The sequence below is a fragment of the Podarcis filfolensis genome, assembly GCF_964270895.1.
Source record: "Podarcis filfolensis genome assembly, chromosome: Z".
Lineage (NCBI taxonomy): Eukaryota > Metazoa > Chordata > Lepidosauria > Squamata > Lacertidae > Podarcis > Podarcis filfolensis.
In genome coordinates this window covers 19,014,960-19,035,121 of record NC_139617.1, presented here as the reverse complement: position 1 = coordinate 19,035,121, position 20,162 = coordinate 19,014,960, and the positions used below count along the sequence as shown (strand labels likewise).

General features: G+C 42.4%; 1 protein-coding gene; it reads right to left on the bottom strand.

The window, feature by feature from the left end:
• Positions 1 to 20,162, bottom strand: part of LOC310754289 (putative G-protein coupled receptor 34) — a 439,102-nt gene that overhangs the window by 356,837 nt on the left and 62,103 nt on the right.

Genomic DNA, 20,162 nt, shown 5'->3' with positions numbered 1-20,162 from the left:
GGGATTAATTAACAAAAAAGAGGAGGGGGTCCTAACAGCCAGAAAGGGTGCTCTGCTTGGAAAGCAGCAAAGAGCTGGCTGCTCCGTCCCGTCCTGCTTCTGCTGCTGGTTTTGGAAAAGCTCAGTACAGAAAGAAAGAAGCTAGAGGAAGCTAAAAGGACAAGCCACACAAGAAGCCAGTGACTTCTGTCTTGCAGGTAGATTTTTCAGATGACCCAGACCTTTTCTCAAAAGGGGGGGGGGGAGAGGAAGAACTGAAATATTGAGATGAAGAGGAGGAAGATGAAGAGGAATATGACAAGATTGGTAACCCCGGAATGCTTTCCATTATTGAAGTTACAAGAGATGCATTCTGACAAAATGAAAAGCTTAGTACAAAAAAAAAAAGTTTGTAGTGTGGGTGTTCACCTATGTTGGTGCCTTGTTCAATCTTGCTGCAGAAAAGAGGGGAGAGGATACCCTGCTAGATATATAGACTTTTGGATTAATGATATATATATATAAAATATTATATATAATATTTGGAGGGACGGGGTGGTGGTTGTGGGGCGAGAGTAGCATGGATTTCATCTAGTTGTAGAAAATGAGTGAAAAGAACATGCAGATCATGGAAAAAGTGGAGTGGTTGAAGTAGCTGAAAAGTTCATTAAGGGCGGGTGTGAGCTGTGTGGTGGTACCACCTGATGGCATGTTTGAAAGAGAATCCATTTTGGTGTAGAAAGGACTGAAGCGTACCTATTGCTGATGTACGTACAGAAACTGGGAACTCCTGCAATTTTATTTCCCTAGCATAGAGGAAGGGGGTGTGTGATGGTGGGGGACTGTGGAAATCACCCCTCTGCAAATGGCCTCGTGGACCGGCACAGCACGGAGGACAGGGGGAATCTGGCGGCATGGCAGCTGCCACCTGACGAATCCCAGAACTCGGCCCATTTTCCTCCAAACCTCCATTAGCAGCAGCAGCAGTAGGAAGGGATGGAGCAGCCAGCTCTTTGCTGCTTTCTAAGCAGAGCACCCTTTCTGGCTGTTAGGATCCCCTCCTCTCTTTTGTTAATTAACCCCTGAATGAACCTCTCTAATGATTGTGCGAGATGAAGTACTGCCTCTCCCTTCTTTCCTTTTGCAGAGAGAATGAAAATCGAAATAAATGCTTTTCTTTTTCTTTTTAGTTTTTTTAGATGTGATTTTTCACAACTATTTTCAAGCCCCACTGAATGAGGAAAAAATAACAACTATTGATAGTGATCATACAGACCAGCATTCATATTCAACACTGTCCATTCGAAAGACAGCTAGAGGTTTCGGGAACCCCTACAACTCACCCCCCCAGGATCCACTAAGTTCTTATGTCATCTCCCCTACTGGAAGAGCACTGGTGGGGGGGGGGTGACTCCTCCTGGATCCTGGCAGAGGTCCAAGGAATGGTTTGTCCCGTCTCTCCTTGGCAAACCGTAATCCCTCGTTCCGATGCAGCTGAGTTTGGGGGTGGTTCATTCCCACCCTCTCCCGGATGGTCACTGACAGGCAGAAGAAGGCAATGCAAGCAACCACACTCAACACTGGCTCCTAACTCCACGCCCGTCTACTTGCCAGTAACGGAGGTCAACCCTAGGAGAAAGTATTAGAGGTTTCTCCCCCACTGCTTCTGCCCTTTTCTGCTTCTCTGGTGTGCTTCTCACTGTTTGTAGCAGAGTTTTCCCCAGACAACAACAGGAGTCATACTCAAATTGACAGTCAAGAGCTTCTTTATTGCTTGACTGGTTGCACAAGCATTCTGTTACTCTTATATACAACCCTTTATTCCCCTGCTTCTTCTCTCCCCCTCTTCCCCTCAGAAATGCAGTGGAAAAGGTCTAAACTAAAACCCCAGGATGAAGCGCAAACCTCAACCCCTCAGGCCATGTGTCTTTAACCAAGTTTTACAGTCAGTGCAAATATTTGCTACTTCAATGGTACTATTTTCCTAATATAGAATTACAGGGTTTTGCACAGTTTTTTGGGCTTTTCTACACCAAGATTGATTTATTCCTCCTTTATTATATTTATTCCTCTCACCATAACAGGTTTCCAAACAAATAAACAACTTTTAACTAAGAGAAAAGAACCAGAATGATTGGCAACTCCAACTAGAGCAAACTAGAGCAAAATCCTCAGTTTTTTAAACCACATATTAAGCCAGCCTATGGGACCAAACAATTAATTTGGCTCAGGGCACAGGCAGCCGAGTGGGACATACGACAGATGTAGATGAACACATCTAGGTCACATTGAGAAACTTGACCACACAGTGTCAAGGAAATGGGACTGGCCAGCGAGGCAAAGATGGAGGAGAAATTGGAATGTTAACCCCCCCAAAAAAAAAATCTGGGGCAAACTGGTGGAGACGATAGCGGTGGGGAAACTACAAGAATTATTGGAAAACACAGATAATTAAATGCATTCCCATCTGGGTTGAATCCTGGCCATGGGGGCTCAATCCCCCCAATATTCAGGGGGCCAACATCCCCCGTTGGGTTGTTGTTATGGGGAAGTAAATGACATCCACCATCAGCTGCAAGACACACACCATAGGTAGCCGAGCAGGACATGCGACAGATGTGGAAGGCCTGAGAATATATTATGATGCAGCATGCTTTAGTTGGATCAGAGACTGGATTAAGTTAGATAATAATGACATTTTAGACTTGGAGGGATGGAACAACAGATACGGTTGGCATGCCTATCTAATTTACAACAAAGTGGTGGTACATAAAGAATTTCTAAGTCATGTAATTAGAAATTCACCATATAAGGTCTGGGTGAGACATAGAAGGCTGTTAGAACAGAAAACCCCATGGTGGGTCTCACCGTTAGAAGTAATATCGGTTAAAAAGAAAAATACGATAGGAAGAATGGCGACATACCAGCAGCTCCTAAAAGATGAACAGGGCCAATTAAAACTAAGACCATACGAAGAGGTGACCCAATACTGCACCACATGGATGCAATATCACCAAATTGCTCAAATATTCAATCAGGATAAAGCAATGGGATTTGAAAAAGAAGAATCAAAATTACAAAAAGTATTATTACAAAACTCAAAAAAGAATATATCCAAAATGTTTAATTTATTATTAGAATGGGACTTAAAGGATGAAGAAGTAAAATAAGTTATGACTAAATGGGCATGCGATATAGGATACGTAATTCGGCTGGAACAATGGGATAAATTATGGAAATGGGATATTAAGTTTACAGCATGTTATACAATCAGAGAAAATTTCATGAAAATGGTGTACCAATGGTACTTAACTCCGGTAAAATTGGCTAAAATTTACAAATTAAAATCAAATACCTGTTGGAGATGCAAAAAAGAAATAGGAACAATGTTCACATGTGGTGGGAATGCTGACCTATTAAACAATTCTGGAATGAAATTTATGAGGAAATCAAAAAGATGTTTAAAATATCTTTCAGTCAAAAACCGGAGGCATTCCTTTTAGGTATAATCACAAACGATATTCCCGACAATCAACGGAAAGTATTCCGACAGCTGCCAGGATGCTTAGAGCAAAAAACTGGAAAGGGAGAAAAATTCCATCAATGAAAGAATGGCAAATTAAATTTGTGAATATATAAAACTGCCAAGACACAAAGCATTCATATGGGGACAATCAGACCAGAAATTATTAAAAAAACGGGGATGTGCTAAAGAGTATATGAAAAAACACTGTTCTGTAATAAGCATATCGGTATGTAATGAATGATGCTTTACAGGGTTAAAGAAAAAGAAAAATGGTGTTAAAAAGTACAAATATGGAAGTAATCTACATTAGACACAACAATACAGTAAGAGTAAAAATTTTGAGGTCTTAGAACAAAGGATGGAAGTCAATAGGTGTATATGTATGTATTGATTAGACTAGAATGATGATATGGTTTTATTTGTATATGTATGCTTTTTGTCTTGTTTTTTACTTTGTTTTTCTTTCTTTTTTGTATGTTTTGTTTTTTTTCTTGTTTTTACAGTATAATTTTGGATTTAATGTTTGTAATTTTTGTTATGACTTTGCATTGAAAATAAAATAATAGGAAAATATCTATCTAAAATGTATAATCTCCTCCACAATTCACACCCTGCCATCAAAGAACTTTTGCCTCACTTAAAACGCTCAACCTTTTCTGAGGATGCACACCTCAGAAAACATAGAGACAGAGTTAGCTAAAACATTCTGCAGTCTGATTCCCCCCAATGGCAGTACCTTCAGAGTGCTCCTTGCAGGAGTGTCTTAAACTTTAATACCATGGGGCTCCAACCATTTGTGCCATATAACCAAGTAAGGCATCTTTCCAACTGCAGCAGCCCCATTTCCTTTGTAAAAGATGGTGAGGAAACTGTTCCAACGCAGAACAGGTAATGTAGTGTGAAAGAAACATTGGGGGGGGGGGACAGAAGCCCTAACAGAATAATCAGGAATACCAAAGCAATAATCACCACATCTAAATACAACCTACGGCGCAAAACCATTCAATTCTACATGCCCCTGCTATTTGCAGAATCTACTGATCCCAGCAGAGCTAAATCTCTGCTGAGGACTTGTTGCCTCAGTTGGTCGGAATCACCCGCTGCAGGTACAGGGCAGGGCACACTGACCAGACCTTTGATTTTTTTTGTTTGTTTGTTTTGAAATAAAAAGAAATTGATTATGTTTCTAGGTATTTGGGCTATTATCCTGCCCAACCCTGCTGTAGATCACCTCATGAAATCTTTCAGCCTAATATCTAGTGACATCCCCAAAGACAAGAAAAATCTATTCCTTTACACAACAGCAGCTGCCAGAATATCCCATCACTATTAGAATGGCAAAACAAACTCGGTAAGTTTGTAGAAACGGCAAAATTGACAGCAATTATTAGAGGCCACTCAAATCAGAGAATAACTAGAAATTGGGATGGAGTGAAGGAAAACATGAAAAAATATGGTCCCGGAATTGAAATATTAATAGAGAATGTGTAAAATGTGCAGGGGTAAGCAAGATAATAATAGATGCAATTGAAGTATTATTAAATAATAACAACACAACAAGGTGGAAGAAGTAAAATATTGAGATCACACATGGTTGAAGGGGAGAGGGGGGTATATGGGAACCTATAATATCATTTATAATATAATTTGTTAATTGCGCTGCATTTATATAGAGCAAAGGGAAGCCTAGAGCAATTAGATATATTTTAATTTAGGTAATCTCTGTAATAAGCTTGTGTTAGAAAATGAATATGGATTTTGAATTTGATGTTTGTAATATTTTTTTGTTTTGATATAAAAATTAAAAAAAAAAAAACAGAAACCATTTGCAGCCACTGGAAGCAGCCAGCAAGTGATCCACAAGAGCCAGACTCTGGACCTGAAGAGTTCCAAGCACATTTATCTTCATTTTTCATTCTAGCCAAAATTATGCCAATAACCGTAAACTAAATTTGGCATCAATTGTGTATTTATTTGGGGAGGTCTTGGGGGTCTTAACACACAAGGCACCAAAGTCAGCCGTGGAAATCTTGCAAGGCGTCATAGATTCCATAGGTCCTCTCCAGTTGTAAAGAAGATAGAAGGAGAGAGAGGAAAAATACCTTGGTTGGGAAAAGGATCAGATGTTTTAACCCCGTGCATCCAGTAATGGAGAGACCTCCACCATTCTCTTCCAGATAAACTGTAGAACATGGGTCTGGCCAGCCAGTTGCTGATGCCTTGACTTTCTGCCCTCAATCTGTTATTCTCTTGCAACGGCCTGAAAACAAAATTTGCAGGCCGGGGGGGCAGTGAAAGCAAGCCCACTTTTTAATAACTATCGTATTGCTGTATTAAACAAGAAGAAACTTTGCACAAGAAGAAATTTTGTGGGGTTTGTGTGTGAAACTGGGCGGATTATTTTTTATTTTTTTTAAAAGCTCTGAACACTCAGATTCTTCATGCTAATTTACTGGTCAGGAGATTTCTTACTGAAATCGCACACTTCCAACATTGCAACAGCTTGTGACAAATGTGGACAGATCTGTCGTTTGCTCAGAAAAAAGGGCAACAAAAAAACCCACAAATTTCCATATATGCAGCATGTATGTATATTTTGGATGATAGTTTTTTAACATCATTTTTTGGGGGGGGAGGGGACTTTCAAGAACATGAAAACTGAGGTGTCTTAGGGCTGTTTTGCCTCATGTTTTTTGTTGCTGAACCCTAATAGAGAGAACACATGTATCTTTTTTGGCAGGAAGGTTGATTTCTTCATCCATGAATTGTACTTCCTTTGGTGTGTGTGTTTTTTAAAAAAAACTTTTCATAAAAGCTTTTTCATAATAAATCTTAAGCTGGTGTTTCTTTAAAAAACACAAATATATAAATATATATACACACACACATATATATACACTGCAATTTCTGCTGCAGTTTCTCAACATACATCAGCAGAGTTTATGCTTCAAGAGGAGAGAAGTGAACGGCAGTGCTTCATCAGACGCAGTCCAAAGGGTGTATACATGTGTTCTCTCTATTAGAGTTCAGCAACAAAAACCATGAGGCAAAACAGTCCTAAGACACCTCAGTTTTCATATTCTTGAAAGTCCTCTTTCAAAATGATGCTAAAAAACTATAATCCAAAATATACATACAAGCTGCATATATGCAAAGTTGTTGGTTTTTTGTGTTGCCCTTTTTTCTGAACAAACAAAAGATCTGTCCACATTTGTCACAAGCTGTTGCAATGTTGGATTTCAGTAAGAAATCTCCTGACCAGTAAATTAGCATGAAGAATACATCTGATCCTTTCTCCAGTCAAGGTCTTTCCTCCCTCTCTCCTTCTATCTTCTGTACAACTGGAGAGGACCTATGGAATCTATGACACCTTGCAAGATTTCCATGGCTGACTTTGGTGCCTTGCGTGTTAAGACCCCCAAGACCTCCCCAAATAAATACACAATTGATGCCAAATTTAGTTTACGGGTATTGGCACAATTTTGGCCAAAATGAAAAATGAAGATAAATGTGCTTGGAATTCTTCAAGTCCAGAATCTGGCTCTTGTGGATCACTTAATATTGGGGGAAATGAGCACCCTGTCTAGAAATACTGAGGGGGCTAAAGCCCTGGGTGGCCAGGAGGTCTGCTCAGTGTGCCCTGCCTTGTACCTGCAGTCATTGATTCCAACCAACTGAGGCAACAAGTCCTCAGCAGAGATTTAGCTCTGCTGGGATCAGGAGATTCTGCAAATAGCAGGGGCATGTAGAATTGAATGGTTTTGTGCCATAGGCTGTATTTAGATGCGGTGATTATTGCTTTGGTGTTCCTGATTATTCTGTTAGGGCTTCTGTCTCCCCCCCCCCCCATGTTTCTTTCACACTACATTACCTATTGATCCATGGAACTGTGTTTTTCCCATCTTTTACAAAGGAAATGGGGCTGCTGCAGTTGGAAAGATGCCTTGCTTGGTCATATGGCCCAAATGGTTGGAGGCCCATGGTATTAAAGTTTAAGATATGCCTGCAAGGAGCACTCTGAATGTTCTGCCATTGGGGGGCAATCAAGCTGCAGAATGTCTTAGCTTTCTCTGTGTTAAGGGGTTTTGGAAGCATTCATGTAGCTGATGTCTGTACAGAAACATGAACGCTTAAAAACCCCTCAACAAAAGTGTCCTTTCTCCATTTCTGCACTCAGATTCAATCCCTTGCCAACACCTTACCAGAAGATGCAGCCACACAACTCAGACCTTATATAAACCATGGATAAAATATAAATATCTCCTGGAACCTACAACCCCTTGGTGCATTTCACCCATCGAAGGCTTTGGCATTAGGAAGAAAAACATGAAGGGAAATTGGGCAACATATAAAATGTTATTAGGGGGAAAAATTAATAAATTAAGAACTTTGAAATCCATATATATTTGACAGGCTGGCTCCAATACTTCCAACTGAATGGAAGACAAGGAAAATAGGGTTTGCTGGAGAAATATCAAAACTAAAGGGAACTCTAATCCAGCCTAAAGGAAAATATCTATCTAAAATGTATAATCTGCTCCACAATTCACACCCTGCCATCAAAGAACTTTTGCCTCACTTAAAACGCTCAACCTTTTCTGAGGATGCACACCTCAGAAAACATAGAGACAGAGGAAGCTAAAACATTCTGCAGCCTGATTCCCCCCAATGGCAGTACATTCAGAGTGCTCCTTGCAGGAGTGTCTTAAGCTTTAATACCATGGGGTTCCAACCATTTGTGCCATATAACCAAGTAAGGCATCTTTCCAACTGCAGCAGCCCCATTTCCTTTGTAAAAGATGGTGAGGAAACTGTTCCAACACAGAACAGGTAATGTAGTGTGAAAGAAACATGGGGGGGGGGACAGAAGCCCTAACAGAATAATCAGGAACACCAAAGCAATAATAACCACATCTAAATACAACCTACGGCGCAAAACCATTCAATTCTACATGCCCCTGCTATTTGCAGAATCTCCTGATCCCAGCAGAGCTAAATCTCTGCTGAGGACTTGTTGCCTCAGTTGGTTGGAATCACCCACTGCAGGTAGAAGGCAGGGCACACTGACCTCCTGGCCACCCAGGGCTTTAGCCCCCTTAGTATTTGTAGACAGGGTGCTCAGTTCCCCCAATATTGAGGGGCTCAGCATCCCCCACTGCCGGGCTGTTGCTATGGGGCCACAAATGACTGTAGAAAAAACAAATAGAAATATCCTGTAGAAATATCAAAATGACTGGGAAAGCCTGTGGAGGGAAGACATAAGATTCACTGCATGTTATAAGGGGGCGCTGAAGAAGGAGGTAAGAGAAGGACGCGCTGTCCTGTTCTCAGATTGGGGACAGCCTCCCACCTCCTTCTTCCCAACCTGTGGAAGGACCAGACTCAAATTCCTCACCTCTGGACCCCTCAGCAAATGTCCAAGCTACACCCTCACGGTAAAGTGCAAACCTCAACCCCACAAGTTATGTGTCCTTAACTAAGTTTTACATTCAGAGGCTGCTATATAAAGAAGTATCTCCCATTTGTAGGAAGGCCACTTCAACTTCATCTAGCGCTCGGTCGCTTTCTTCACTGTCTTCCCAGTGCCCTTGGGCAAGCTCTCCAGGCTCGCTGACATACCTGAGGTCCATAGACTATGCTGCCAACCACAGGGCAGACTATTTCCGCAAGCTGAACAAGGAGAGGCAAGTCCACTACTCTGCCATCCGGTCCAAGCTGAATCATGTGATTTCCATGCTGCCTAGGAGGGGCAATGCGGCAGAAAACTACATAGGCTGCTGCCCAGTGAGATGCAACTTAAAGCCTAGGCAGCGGATCAGCAAGAGCCTCATAAACCTCAGAGACTTTGCACTGTATTCATCATATGACTGCTTCTGAGAAATGGGATCGTGAGAACTGGCACACATTACTGCCATACAGGGGGTGCTGCTGGCTTGGTGGTGGTGGTTTTTTTAACTTGGCTGCCCAGCCATCTTTATGATACTGCAAGCCTTTCTCAGACTTTGCCGTGCCATGGAGAAGAATGGTTTGGAATACCAACCAATATGCACATTATACCTTGCGGCACAAAGGTAGCCATCGCATGGAAACACCTTCACGTTGCTCTTTGTGGCTTACATTTTGTGGCGTCACTTGTAAGTGCTCCAGCATTCACACTTGGTCAATTTTGTACTGTCCTTACAAATGTTGCTTTCTAGTGCTTTTTTGGTCAAAGAAATCATGGGCTAACTTGGTTTCATCAAGGGACAATAAAATTAGCAGTTTAGAAAGTACAAAAAGAAAGTGTTTGCAACTGTGATTGTAGTAATCATCTTTCTAAAATATAAACATTGGAAGTTTTTGCACAGTTTCTGTATGCACATCAGCTATATGTAATAAATAAATCATCACCAACATCTTTATACCCCACCCATTTGGCTGGCTTTCCCAAGGGACTCTGGGGGGCTTACAGCATATCTAAAAACATCCAGCATTAAAAATCTCCTGGTACACGGCTCAGGAGATTGAGAGGGAGAAGAAAGAGAAGGCAGGAAGGGTAATCATGTCAGACCACTAACTCCTCGAAATACAAATGTCTTCCGGATAGATTGCCCATAAACTCCACCCCTTGGTCCAACACGGTTACCTCTTCCATGCTTAGCTAATCTCTTCCTCCTTCCCTCTCTGAGGAAAAAAACCTATACCTTTTCCCCATACAAATGTTTAACTTTAACATATAAAATACACACTAATATAAGCAACATCAAAATACCAAAAATCAGTATAATCACAGGGTGCCAAGCCAATTTTAAAATGTTGGTCAGGGTAGGGCTCTATCCTGAAAAGATGTCCCACCAATGGTGTGTGGTTCAATCCTGAATATCCTGAGAAACTCTTCTTAACTTGGCTTGTTTTACTACGGCAATATTAGTACTTTGCATTACGACACATTCCAAGTTTTTCCGCAATCTCCATGTACTTTCTCATTCCTTTTCTCCAAGCAGACTGAATCCCTCACAAACACCCCATCGGTTACCTGCAGCCACACAAATCAAACCCTGCCAGCACTGAACTTTTCAGTTACATCAACCACTCCACATTTGCTGAGGGTGCATTTGCATTCCTCTCAGCCTGGAATGCCTCCTTCAGGAGGTACAATGAAACCATTTTCAGCCACTGGAATCAGCCAGCAAGTGATCCACAAGAGCCAGATTCTGGACTTGAAGAATCCCAAGCACATTTATCTGGATTTTTCATTCTCTCTGCAAGAGGGGATAAATGAAAGGCAGTGCTACATCTGGCACAGTCATTAGGGAGGTGCAATCAGGGATTAAACAACAAAAAAGAGGAGGGGATCCTAACAGCCAGAAAGGGTGCTCTGCTTGGAAAGGAGCAAAGAGCTGGCTGCTCCATCTTGTCCTGCTTCTGCTGCTGGTTTTGGGTTTGCTGGAGAAATATCAAATACTCTTATATACAACCCTTTATCTCCCTGCTTCTCTCCCCCCCCCGGCCTTCCCTTCAGAAATGCAGTGGCAAAGGTCTAAATTAAAACCCCAGGATGAAGCGCAAACCTCAACCCCTCAGGCAATGTGTCGTTAACTAAGTTTTAGAGTCAGTGGAAATATTTGCTACTTCAATGATACTATTTTCCTAATATAGAATTACAGGGTTTTGCACAGTTTCTGGGCTTTTCTACACCAAGATTGAATTATTCCTCCTTTATTATATTTATTCCTCTCACCATAACAGGTTTCCAAACAAATAAACAACTTTTAACCAAGAGGAAAGAACCAGAATGATTGGCAACTCCAACTAGAGCAAACTCCACAGGTTTTTTTAAAACCACATCTTAAGCCAGCCTATGGGACTAAACAATTAATTTGGCTCAGGGCACAGGCAGCCGAGTGATACATATGGCAGGTGTAGATGAACACATCTAGGTCACATTGAGAAACTTGACCACACAGTGCCAAGGAAATCGGACTGGCCAGCGAGGCAAAGATGGAGGAGAAATTGGAATGTTAATTACCCCCCCCCCATTTGGGACGAACTGGTGGAGACGATAGAGGTGGGGAAGCTACAAGAATTATGGGAAAACACAGATAATTAAATGCATTCCTATCTGGGTTGAATCCTGGCCATGGGGGCTCGATCCCCCCAATATTGAGGGGGCCAACATCCCCCGTTTGGTTGTTGCTTTGGGGAAGCAAATGACAGCCACCATCAGCTGCAAGAGAGACACGCCATAGGGAGCCGAGCAGGACATGTGACAGATGTGGAAGGACACATCTCGGTCACATCGAGAGATATATCTTCACAGAGAAGTGGGACTGGCAAGGGAAATGGCCGGCTTGTCGTGGATGAGGTAGAGGAATGGGAAGTTCAGATGTGTAGTTCAGATTCTGCAGTTTGATTGCACCCAAATGGCAGAACATTCAGAGTGCTCCTTGCAGGCGTATCTTAAACTTTAATACCATGGGGCTCCAACCATTTGTGCCATATGACCAAGTAAGGCATCTTTCCAACTGCAGCAGCCCCGTTTACTGTATTGTTTCTGTTCGAATGAGAGGGGGTGTTAGGAAAACGTTCTTTAAGAAATAGATAAAAGTTCCTTTAAAAAGAGTTCCAGAATTTTCTTTAGTGCCTAGGACTGGCACTTTAGGATTGATTGGTGTCCACTGGAGGTCCAAACAAAGAGAAGTTGCAGGCTGCAATATCCGTACAAGGAAAGCACACTCATACCCAACACAGACACACACACACACACACAACGTATCAGCACACACGCTGACAACAAGGTTGGAAGTAAGACAATGTGTGCTGCTGATATTGTGAGTTTTGCTGTGTCAGGATTGTAAATTACTGGACTGAGATTATACTGTGCTGGAGATAGGAATTTAAATTTGCAGCGTCGCATTTAACTTGCCTTAAAAGGTGAAGAGAGAAATGTAGTATTTGCACTTACAAAAAAAGGAAAGAAAAGAAATGGGGGGCGGGGGAAATTGTGCATGTCCTCCACTTTGTATAACAATAGCTTAAAAGGGAATAAGTGGTTTTATTAATAAAGAAAGGAAAAAAGAATATTTTTTCTTTACCTTCTGTTAGGAAACCCTTCTAATATTCTGTGTGTAAAAAGTATCTGTATTGTATTGTAATTTGAATTTTTTTGTAATTAAGACAACAACCTTGTGCACTCTCAGAAAAAAGACCAAGAAAGAATTTAAAGAGCTTCTTCCTGCTGCTCTCATTCACCGTGTTGAGTGTTGTGAGTGTGGTGGCTTGCATTGCCTTGGTCCACCTCTCAGGGACCATACAGTAGAGGGTGGGGCAAGCCATTCCTTGGACCTCCGCCAGGATCCAGGAGTAGTCACCCCACCACCAGTGCTCTTTCAGTAAGTGAGAGTAGTGGATCCGGGTGCGCATGAGTGGCAGGGGCTCCTGAGACCTCTAGTCGTCTTTCAAATGGACAATGTTGTAACAGAGTTTTATCAAATATGAATGCTGGTCTGTATGATCCCTATCGATAGTTGTTGTCATTTCTTCATTCAGTGGGGCTTGAAAATAAAGATATTTTTCACATCCAAAAAAACAAAGAAAAAGAAAAACATTTATTTGGATTTTCATTTGTCTGCAAAAGGAGAGAAGAAAGATGCAGTGCTTCATCAGGCACAGTCATTAGAGAGGTTCATTAGGGATTAATTAACAAAAAAGAAGAGGGGATCCTAACAGTCAAAAAGGCTGTTAGACAATTATACTAATGTTTGACTCATGTTTCGCAACCCTTTCGCATGCCTGTCCCTCTCTGAAAAGCTTAGTACAAAAAATTGAAAAGCTTAGTACTAAAAAAAAAAGTTTATACTGTCGGTGTTCACCTCTGTTGGTGCCTTGTTCAATGGTCTGACACTGCTGCAACTGGCTCTGATTTCGCTCTTCACTATTCCCCTTAATGAAAGCAGCAGGTTGAAATTGACCATTCTTGTGAACCAGAATCTCAGAAATGCACTGGCAAAAGTCCCATGTTAAACCCAGGGGTGAAGCGCAAACCTCAACCCCTCAAGTCAAGTTCAGAGCCGATGGCCCAGCCGAGGGGAATGGAGCTTTTGCCTGGCCAAGCAGTCGAGTGGGTGCAGGGTCGTCCCCAGGGAGGATTCCTATGTCGGGAAAAGTATCCCCAAGTGGGTCACTCCATTGTTGCAGCCCCGCAGACTATGTGGGAGGAGTATGACTACAAGGGACCACCGCGATGACCAAGGGAGGTTCAGGCAGACGACTATTGAGAGCCGGGGCGCCCCCCCCGGAAAGTCGCCAACCAACGATGTATCGACCACCTAGCCCAGCCCAGGTTTACTCGCCAGAAAGGTCTTGGGAGCCCCGCGGGCCGGTTTGACGGTACGAGGAAGAGGAGGGGTACGGGCAGCATCCCAAACCCTCTTACAGGTATGAAGGGCAGGAACCTCAGCGTCCGGATGGACGAGCCCCGAGTTATCGCCCTGCCCCAAGGTACAGCTATCACCAAGAGCCATGAGATGTGGTTCCAACGCGCGTTACTCCTGAGTTTACCCTGAGGGATTTTGACTTACGTCTTTCCCCTGCGTATAAACCCCCCATGCATGTCCTGAGCTATCTGACTTTATTCGAACTAACCTCCCAGGAACTGGAGCTCCCCTCAAGACTGTATATGTCTATTCTGAGGGCGTTGATTGGTGGGGAGTTGGCGGATCTCGTGGGCCATCTTCCTTTGTCCCACGCGCTAGACTATGAATGGTATAAACGCCTTGTTTTGGAAGCTGTATGACTGTACAAGCTGCATATGAATGGATCTTCTGTATTCCAGGCTTCTTATATGGTTTTGCAAACTTAACATATTCTTTTTGGCACTTTTGTATATCAAAATTTATACTGCTGTGGCGGGGGGGGGGGAGAATTGCAGATGACTAAAGGACCAATTGACTGGAAGGCTCCTGAGACCTCTAGTCGTCTTTCGAATGGACAATGTTGAAACAGATATGGACTGCATGCGGAAAGCTACATCCGCGCTTTCCGGAAGGTTGATAAAACTGCTTCTTCTGAGTCTACCATTGGTAGCTGCAGAGGGGGTAGATACATTTGAGGGACTGAGGCTGTTGGTGATTAAAGAACAGTTTCTTTTGGGGGCTATTATCCTGCCCAACCCTGCTGTAGATCACCTCATGAAAGCTTTCAGCTTAATATCTAATGACATTCCCAAAGACAAGAAAAATCTATTCCTTTACACAACAGCAGCTGCCAGAATATCCAATCACTATCAGAATGGCAAAACAAACTCAGCAAGTTTGTAGAAATGGCAAAATTTACAGCAATTATTAGAGGCCACTCAAATCAGAGAATAATTAGTAAGTGGGATGGAGTGAAGGAAAACATTAAAAAATATGGTTCCGGAATTGAAATATTAATAGAGAATGTGTAAAAAGTGCAGGGGTAAGCAAGAAAATAATAATAGAAGCAATTGAATAATTATTAAATTATTACAACACAACAAGATGGAAGAAGTAAAATATTGAGATCACATATGGGTGAAGGGGAGTGGGGGGTATATGGAAACCTATAATATCATTTATAATATCATTTGTTAATTGTGTTGTATTTACATAGAGCAAAGCAAGCCTAGAGCAATTAGATATATTTTAATTTAGGTAATCTATGTAATAGGCTTGTGTTAGAAAACGAGTATGGATTTTGAATTTGATGTTTGTAATATTTTTTGGTTTTGAAATAAAAATTAAAAAAAAGAAAAAGAAACCATTTGCAGCCTCTGGAATCAGCCAGCAAGTGATCCAAAAGAGCCAGATACTGGACTTGAAGAATCCCAAGCACATTTATCTGGATTTTTCATTCTCTCTGCAAGAGGAGAGAAGTGAAAGGCAGTGCTGACGCAGTCATTAGGGAGGTGCATTCAGGGATTAATTAACAAAAAGGGGAGGGGATCCTAACAGCCAGAAAGGGTGCACTGTTTGGAAAGCAGCAAAGAGCCGGCTGCTCCATCCTTTCCTCCTCCTCCATCTTCTTCTTCTGCTGCTAATGGAGGCCTGGAACAAGGCGAGCCGAGTTCTCGGCTTCATTATGGCTGCCATGGGGCCACATTCACCCCGTCCTCCTTGCCCTGCTGGTCCACGTGGCCATTTGCAGAGGGGTGGTTTCCGAAGCCCCCCACCATTCCACCCCCCTTCCTCTATGCTAGGTAAGTAGAATTACAGGATTTCCCACAGTTTCTACTTTCCTCTTCATAGCTGCTGCTCAAGTACTCTTTCCTTTTCAAATAAAAAATTGCAGGTTTCTCCACAGTTTCTTTACATACATCAGCAATATCTATCCTTCAGCCCTCTTCTATAGCAAGATGGATTCCTTTCCAAACTTGTCATCAGGTGGTACAGCCACACAGCTCACCCCCTGCCCTTAATGAACTTTTCAGTTACTGCACACACTCCAAATTTGCGGAGGATGCACCTGTGTTATTCGCAGCCAGGTATTCCCAAACCCCGCAACACAAGTGTCCCTTCTCCTTTTCTGCACCCAGATTCAATCCCTTGCCAACACCTTACCAGAAGGTGCAGCCACACAACTCAGACCTTACATAAACCATGGATAAAATATAAATATCTCCTGGAACCTACAACCCCTTGGTGCATTTCACCCATCGAAGCCTTTGCCATTAAGAAGAAAAACATGAAGGGAAATTGGGCAGCATATAAAATGTTATTAGAGGGAGAAATTAATAAATTAAGAGGAAAGGACTTTGACATCCATATATATTTGATAGGCTGGCTCCAATACTTCCAACTGAATGGAAGACAAGGAAAATAGGGTTTGCTGGAGAAATATCAAAACTAAAGGGAACTCTAATCCAGCCTAAAGGAAAATATCTATCTAAAATGTATAATCTGCTCCACAATTCACACTCTGCCATCAAAGAACTTTTGTCTCACTTAAAACGCTCAACCTTTTCTGAGGATGCACACCTCAGAACACATAGGGACAGGGAAAGCTAAAAGATTCTGCAGTTTGATTGCACCCAAATGGCAGAACATTCAGAGTGCTCCTTGCAGGGGGCCACAAGGGGACGTATCGGAAGATGGCTGACAATAACATCTCTCCGACCCACGCGAGGTAATTTGGAGGCTATGACGGGGGTAATTAGCCTCCTTAACCCCCCCAGGATTGTGGGGGGACGGCCCTTGCCTGCTGTGCCCTATACCACCCCCGAATTTGTGGGGATGGGGGCGCTAGGCACAAAGCCCTCCTGTGGGATTTCGGCACTCCTGGACGCTGTCCCTGATTCACGCCACTAGCTGCAAGAACTTCAAAAGAAACAATTTGGACGAGGTGAATTGCACATACTTCAAGGAAGGAGGGGGAGTAAAGACTGTGGACAGAAGAGATCTCTGATAAAACAAGACAAGAATAAAACATGAGAAGATACATCAAGATACGGTACGGCAAATGACTGATGGGGGAGGGGGAAAAAAACTTTCCTTTCTTTTTCTATGTGATTAAACAAGAATCCCCTCCCCTAAGGAGTCAGAAATGTCGTTTTAAGGACTTAAGCTGTGGATTTAAGGCTGTGTGGAGATAAACTTTCGAACCAAAGCATGTTTCAAGACGAGCCTGGAAGGTAAAGAGCTTTGGAATGACGCAGTTAAAAATGCCGTCGCCATTTTGGGAAGCTCTGTCAGAGGTCTTGAGTCTGGGAGGAGAAAGAGAGAAACAAAGCTGTTTATATATTGTGGATTAAACTCCTCAGTGGGACTCAAGAGCGACAGCTTTGTAAGATTATGATGGAAAGAGCGATGTTATCTATGAAGGTGATGACATATGGAAACCATCTGGATTTGAGGATTGGAGGAACGGAAAATTCACACAGAATTATTACATTGGTGTTTATTGGCTTAAGGAGACTATCAGAAGAGATCATAAAGGAAAAATAAAAAATATATGAACAAGACGTGATGTGGAAACAGTAAGATAAGATGGGATAGAATTACGAACTCTGTCTGGACTGATTTGGACTGATTTGGACATTATCGCAGCAGCAAGAAGATGATCAGAATCCCCCTTCGGATCTTGAAGTATGGGTCCCCCCAACAAAATTCAAAATTTGGCTTTGTAATTCGGAATGTATGTGATGTGATTTAATTTGATGTGATTGGCCAGTTAATAAAAATTATTTTTTAAAAAAACCCAGAGTGCTCCTTGCAGGCGTGTCTTAAACTTTAATACCATGGGGCTCCAACCATTTCTGCCATATGACCAAGTAAGGCATCTTTCCAACTGCAGCAGCCCCATTTCCTTTGTAAAAGATGGAAAAAACACAGTTCCATGGCACAACAAGTAATGCCGTGTGAAAGAAACATTTGGGGGGGGAGGACAGAAGCCCTAACAGAATAATCAGGAAAACCAAAACAATAATCAACACTTCTAAATACAGCCTATGGCGCAAAACCATTCGATGTATAATCTCCTCCACAATTCATATCCTGCCATCAAAGAACTTTTGTCTCACTTAAGGCACTCAACCTTTTCTGAAGATGCACACCTCAGAACACAAAGGACAGCGGAAGCTAAAAGGACAGGCCACACAACAAGCCAGTGACTTCTGTCTTGCAAGTAAAAATTTCGGATGACCCAGACCTTTTCTCAAAAGGGGGGGAAGAGGAAGAACCATTGGAATATAGAGATGAAGAGGAGGAGGAAGAAGAGGAGTACGACAAGATTGGTAACCACAGAATGCTTTCCATTATTGAAGTTACAAGAGATGCATTCTGACAAAATGAAAAGCTGAGTAGAGAAAAAAAAAGTTTATAGTGTGGGTGTTCACCTATGTGGGTGCCTTGTTCAATGGTCTGACACTGCTGCAACTGGCTCTGATTTCGCTCTTCACTATTCCCCATCTTAATGAAAAGCACCAGGTTTAAATTGACTATTCTTGTGAACCCAAATCTCAGAAATGCACTGGCAAAAGTCCCAAGTTAAACCCAGGGGTGAAGCGCAAACCTCAACCCTTCAAGTCAAGTTCTACAGTCAGTGCAAATCTTTGGTACTGCAATTGTACTATTGTTCTTTTTAAAATATAAAACTGCAGGTTTTCCCACAATTTCTGTACGTACATCAGCTACATGTACACTTCTCCCTCTTTCTATACCAGGATTGTCTTACAAACACGCCATCAGGTGGTACAGCCACACAACTCAAACCCTGCTATTAAAGAACTCCTGTCAAGACACTTCTGAAGTGGCCTGCAAGTATTTCACTGAACTGCCAGTGCTCACTTTGGGAACACTGGCCACCTCCGGGAAGTGTGCAATTCCAGAAAGGCCATCAACCCAGTGTGATCCAGCAGCAGCTCCTATGCAGCCGTCTGCTGTCACTTGGATCAGAGACAAGACAACATACAAGAAAAAGGTGTTTGCAACTGAGAACTTTGGCTGGAACATGGTGGGTGGGTGTGGTTGTCTGTCTTCCCAGGCTCCTTATGCTCCCCATTTACTCCTCCTTGCCCTACAACTCTCCTCATCACAGGTTTCCAAACAAATAAACAACTTTTAACCAAGACGAAGGAACCAGAATGATTGGCAACTCGAACTAGAGCAAAATCCTCAGTTTTTTTAAACCACATCTCAAGCCAGCCTTAGGGACCAAACAATTAATTTGGCTCAGGCTGCAGGTAGCCGTGTGGGACAAACGACAGATGTAGATGAACACATCTAGGTCACATTGAGAAACTTGACCACACAGTGCCAAGGAAATGGGACTGTCCAGTGAGGCAAAGATGGAGGAGAAATTGGAATGTTAATACCCCCCATCCAAATCTGGGGCAAACTGGTGGAGACGATAGCGGTGGGGAAGCTATGTAGAAAATCTTATTTTTTATAAACCCCTGATTTTTCCCCAGCATAACTAATTTTTATTTGGTTTTGGCTTTCTGTAAATTTAATTACCTCAAAGTGTATTTCTACATATATAGCTGGAGACCAAAAAACTGGAAAGAAAATACAGTCTTGAAGAGACTAGTAAATTAATTGTGATGCCTATATTGGATTTCTATTTATTTTGTTGAGTCAGAATACTACAATCAAGTGTTAGCATATAACTGAAGACAGGAGTGCCTGGCATGCTCTGGTCCATAGGGTCACGAAGAGTCGGACACGACTAAACGACTAAACAACAACAAGCATACAACTGAGGATGCTTCTAGATTCCATGTTCTGTTTTTTGTGAAGCTAATTGTGTCTAACACAATGTGAGTAATCAGGTAAAAACTGTTAACATTATTGCTTTTTTCTGGTGCTGTCAGAGTGTATGCTTTTGCACATTTGAAGTGCAGTCTGAAAGCAAATTATGTATATAATAAATTACCCCCCCTCCAAATCTGGGGCAAACTGGTGGAGACGATAGCGGTGGGGAAGCTACAAGAATTATTGGAAAACACAGATAATTAAATGCATTCCCCTCTGGGTTGAATCCTGGCTATGGGGGCTCAATCCCCCCAATATTGAGGGGGCCAACATCCCCCGTTGGGTTGCTGTTATGGGGATGCAAATGACAGCCACCATCAGCTGCAAGAGACAAACGCCATAGGTAGCGGAGCGGGACATGCGACTGGGGATGTGGATAACCAAGAACGGAGCTCTCTGAATGAGAAGCG